Genomic DNA, 5,645 nt, shown 5'->3' on the forward strand with positions numbered 1-5,645 from the left:
CCCCCATTTCCTCTGTCTCTCCCTGGCCATCATTGTTCTCCTTGTCGACTCTTCCATTACAAGTTTAAAGTTGGTGTTGCTTAAAAGGATGATCGCGCACTTGAATCGATTCTGGAACTATGGCAGCATTTTATTCCTCGCTGATCGCTGACACTGACATTGAGAATCCCGCGCGAACTGCAGGTGTAGTTTTTGTGCGATTTGATTAAATAAACCACAAGAGCAGTTGCTAAATGATATGAGGGTATGGCCGAAGTCCTTCTCTGGAAATATGAAAAGATCTGAATTAAAACAACTAATGAGGACAAGTAGTGAGGGTAACACCAAGCTTCAACGCCAAGATGTTGAAGCGTGCTGAACACCCGCGGTATAGTAAGCATATCCCGACAGGTCCATATCATGTCCATGATACGTCCCACACGAAGTCCATAGGATTGCCATGGGAAGTCTTCTGGGAGTCACTGGGATGTCTCATGGATATCCGCGGGATATGGTGGGATGTCCTTTGGATATCCCACATTTTCCGCCTGGGTATCCATTGGATGTCACTGTGTTGTCTGTATAGAAAAGGTCAGTCACATTTTCGCATGTGACGCTATACCTACCTGACAGACAGACTTCCGCTGCCACACAGTGAATACTTTATGCAAGAGAATCCTACGAAAAAATCTTGTTTACCAGCCGCTGCGTAACAAAATACTACATACGGCCACGCAACCTTTCGTCTTCATGTATTTCCTATGCGCTATACCGATGGATGTAGACGAAAGTTTGCGTGGTCGTACATATTTTGTTACACAGTGCTTGGTAACCACAATTTTTTCGTAGGTTTCTCTGACATAAAATCTTTACTCTGAGGCAGAGGAAGTCTAGTGTGTCAATGAGGTATTCGGTCATGGAGGTATCACGTCTTGCACGAAAATGTGACTGACCTTTTAGAGCACCCTCCTTTACTTCACTGGCTTTGCACTGGGCTTTCAGTGGTGAATTAGCACACCCTGACAGGAGGAATCTCGTGCTACGTGACCTTCTGACGCCATCCGCTCAAACGTTGCTTGCCTGCGTACTGCTGATGATGGCCCATTAAGGCCGGAACAGCTGTCCAGTACTGGCGTGACGACGTTTGAGCACTTACAAACATATGCTATGCGTGCAGCCAAAGAGCTCCGGCTATTTTTTCTCTAATATATATATATTTTAATCTGTAAGTTTGAATTTCAAACATGTCTAGCCTCATTTACTTATTTCTTTAATGGCTTTTTCCCCCTCTTTATGATTCACTGGCTTGCACTGTGGCATTGAGGGGTGCTCAGTCACCCTCCCAGGTGTATATCGCTCGCCGAGTGACGCCTGGTTTGCCAATCCCGAACGATGCGCAGCTACCCAGGGCTGACAAGCCGCAAACACGGCGAAACACGTGTCCTCTGGTGCTGTCGCATCGTTCCATGAGTATCTGTTTGTCTACGTGCAGCCATAGAAGCCATCTTAAGCCAGACTCTTGAAACTAAGGAACATTGATAAGACACATACCGTCCACCCCTATTGCACTCGACTTTCAGTACATTTTGCTGCTTGGGAAGAGATAAAGCGCCGCAGTGACCTCGCTGGTGTCCCCGCACCCGTGACAGATACCAGCATAGGCGGGACGGACGACATCAATGCTTGTTCGTCAAGCGGCCGTGAGAAAGCGCTGCAATAAAGCGCTCTTTTCGCGCGACGGAAACTGATTCCGTCGTAGTTTCGGAACTCCGGACCCTTTCTACTGGCCCGGGAAAAAAAGACTCGTATGAGCTAGAGAGTGCAACACACTGCATTCGCTTTCTCATGTCAACGCCCACACCTTCACAGTTGACATCTCCGGTGTGATCCTCCTAATTAAAAAGTTAGAAAATTAAATTAATTGATTAATCAGTTAATTGCGAGACAAAAAATACTATTAAATGCTCCAGGTCACTGGTAACGCTATGCACTTGGTTTCATTCTTCTGCGATGATTCATTATTTTTTAAAGGTGGGGTCAATCTTAAATGAAACACCCTGTATATACTATATATATATATATATTGTTAGGAATGATTCGGACAGGAAGGAACCGTGCTTATTCGGCTTCGTGCAGTAGAGCGAATGAATCCGCACGCCAAGCAACTCAAACAGTTGAGCCTGATGATGACGATGACGAGCTACTTTCAGGAGATCGGCCGGTTTCTCCCTCACGATATATAGGTCAAAGAGGTTGATAGATCAGACGGCTGCGAAGTCGAATAAAAGTAAAATAGTAAGTGGACGACAGATTACAGGAAAGTGGGTAATTTAACACGAAGATTATAATATACTATAAGGTGGCAACCGCATGGAGCAACTTTTGCCAACTGAATCGGGCCAACGGAGCGCCCAGAATGTCCACGTTGAGGTTGTCATGGTGAAGCGTCGGCCTCGCGTTTACCACCGCTTGTTGCACGCGATGTGGCAATGCTTATTGTAGTAAACTGCTGTACGCGTTGTTTAGTAACATAAATGATATTTTAGCGGTTCTTGAAAAAGTACGGTGCTAATAACATCTAGAAATCAGGTGTTTACAAAAAAATTTGAGATACGAAGAGAATGTTGACTTATGAGTGTTTCTAGCAATGCTCACTAAAGAAATATCAGGCTGCATTTTTGTTACCGTTATCTCCTTACACATTCACGATTTGCCACGTGCCACAAATAATATTTCGATGTTTCATTTAGTCACCTTCGCCTTGCACACACCTTGCCACCTCCTGCCAAACGATATATTTTAAGTTGATGTCCTTATACTGAACAAGTTTGACGTTCCAAAGGGGTGGCCTCCTTGAAGTTCACACGACGGGTCTGCGTGTCCTTCCAGGAGGCAGGATGAAGGGGACACGGTCACATGTGACTTTGTCACGTGCTTGTGGCATTTCCTGTGCAGCGTGTTTTCATTGGGCGGGTTAGGTTCGTGCTCCGGGAACGTTCCCTCTTTCAGGGGATCACTTAACACCTCCAAAGTGACTTCCGGTGCACGTTCCCGGGTGCACCCTGCGCACCCCTTCTTCGTAGTCGGAGAACGCTGGGGAAGAGCGGGGCCAGTTCCGGAGCGTGACGCATGTTCCGGTGTGCTACCTTTCGAAATGGCGCAACCGTTCCAACACGTTGCAACCGCCCACGCTTTTTGTGTTTCCGGAATCATCGGATGTCGGTGGTGAATAGTGATACGATTTCAGAGGACTGCTATGGGGTACTGCTATCTTACTTAAAAGCAGACGACAGAGCAAAGCTGGATAGGTGGCGCGCGCTCAGCGACTCTGGCGTTCGGCTTCCGGATAGCCTCACAAACACCATTAAGGCTACGGTCCCACTCATCACCCGAAAAGTGTCATTTTCACTCAAAGGTTACACGGCTTCTCGGCAACTTACGTGAAATATGTTGGTACCGTTGGAAAGCTTGTTCTTTGGGCAAGCTAAGCCAAGAACTCGTTTTTTTATGTGATGATCAGCTGTGGCGTTATAAAGCTAGAAGGACGACCATATCTTCCATTTTTGGTGTTTTTCAATCAAGGATGATGCGAACACGAAAAGAGATAGCGCTGTCAATCTTTTTTCAAAGTGACGTTGCACAGTATACAAAGGATAGTCAAGAACTTTTTTCTCGCGTAAAGCGTCATTAATTGATTATTGCCTATCAAATTTAAGAAAAAAACGCTACTTTTACACTTGCCATAAAAAGCTATTCTGTACTTATTCTCGGCTGAAAATATGATCAGCGGGCAGGTAATTATCAGCAGGAGTGATGTCCGAAGTTTTATCGCAAATGAAAGAATAATAAATAAACTAGCGTGGTTCAAAATCGCACACAGAAATGCAGAAAATATGGTGACAAGCGCCACCTGCCGTACGCGTTTGAAACCAGCGGCAGCTTCGCGTTGCAAGAGGTTGCCGAGAGATGGCACGGGTTCCTATGTGCTGATCACGTGATCACGTAGCGGTTCTCTGACCTCCCTGACTTACGAAACGTTGGCCCCGTGCGTGATTCCGTATACGCAGGTTTCCGCCGCGTGTATTTTTGTTGATCGTACGGTTATATTGTGTCCGTTTGGCTGAATTTCGTGCTGAGGAGTTGCATTATTCTCCATTATGCTGGTCGCCAATCGTCCTTTTGTAGTACTGCAGGGCTGCACATTGGCACGTGTGGGCACGCCGTCCTCATGTGATTTCTTTATTCATATGTGTTGAAGTCAGGAGTTGAGAGCACCGGGCCAACCGCATGGAGCCAGTTTGGCTTAGATCAGCCAGTTACCCACACACTGCAAGCAAACACCACTGAGCATTCACACTGGAATGGTGGAGCAGATGCTCTTGGTCGAAGTTCGGCCTTTGTCACGTTATGCGCACCATTTCGTCGTGTATTCAATCACCCAGGATTGTAATCAGACTACCTAGAAAATCACTCTCTCGCAAAAGCAACATATTTGAAATTTCGTGGCAAATTTTTAGCACGATATTTGAAATATCGTGGCATACCAATCTTCCTCTCTTTCAGAATGCTAAGCACCGAGGCAAATATGAAAAAAAAATCATTAGTTTCGTGCACCGTGTGCCTAGTCCTTCCAATCATACTGTAGTGGTGCAAATTTTCTCTATTTGCTTTGAAATACGGAGACGTGTCCACGTATAGAACACTTATGTAACAAAATAGATTACGCTGCGCTGATCTGGAAGACCTAGACCACATCCTTCGCCATTGCTCGCGCTACCAACCTTCCAGAACCACACTTTCAGCCTCTCCCAGTCAGCTGGGATTCGCGCCCACTCACTATGTCAAATTTGCTTAGTCTACGGTCGAATCCAGCCCACTGTTACAGGCACTTCTGAACTTTTTGGACACCGTAGGACTTCGGTCCTCATTGTCAGACATTAGTCCGTCGCTGGTGATGGAACTCCCCAGCAGAGTTGTACGTAACGCGTTACTAGTAATTGCGTTACTAGTAATCAATTACTTTTCTCAGTAGTTCTTTAACGTAGTCAATTAATTTTGTGAGCAAGTAATTTTCTAAGTAATCTGATTACAATTTTCGATAATCAATTACTGAGTAATCGATTACTTTTTTAACCTTCTGTGAACAATGGCAACCCTTTTCAGCAAGCCAATCTGTTCTTCTGTTCCACCACGGGTTCGACTGAAGTAATGACGCAGAAGTCACTGTGACGGTTGTCTCTAGTCCACACGTATTCCATGCACACCACAGTAATATGATTATCCCTTACAACCGCGACCTACTGGAGCAACAGTAAAATAGGTAACTGTATTGATAAATTGTGCTGGCTGAACATAACAATAGTGCCACGAATCATCATCGAGAAACTACCGGGCAGGCATGAAACGGTACATCTCATCCCGGCGCATGCTGAAGAAGAAGCAAGAAGCTTCCAGACACATCGCCTACTTTCTGGCAAACGCACGTGCTGTTTCTAGACTTTTCGGCGCGACGCTTAAATGCTTGTGCGCTCCAAGCTGGAGCATTCATTCTTTGGACTCAGTTGTGTTCAGAGAGCTATCACTCTTGTGTTTTGCTACCAAGTAGTCTAATAAACCGTTCGCTGTTTATTCGATGACTCGCCGACCTCTTTCGCTTCGTGACATTT

This window comes from Ornithodoros turicata, chromosome 7, assembly GCF_037126465.1.
Source record: "Ornithodoros turicata isolate Travis chromosome 7, ASM3712646v1, whole genome shotgun sequence".
Taxonomy (NCBI): Eukaryota; Metazoa; Arthropoda; class Arachnida; order Ixodida; family Argasidae; genus Ornithodoros; species Ornithodoros turicata.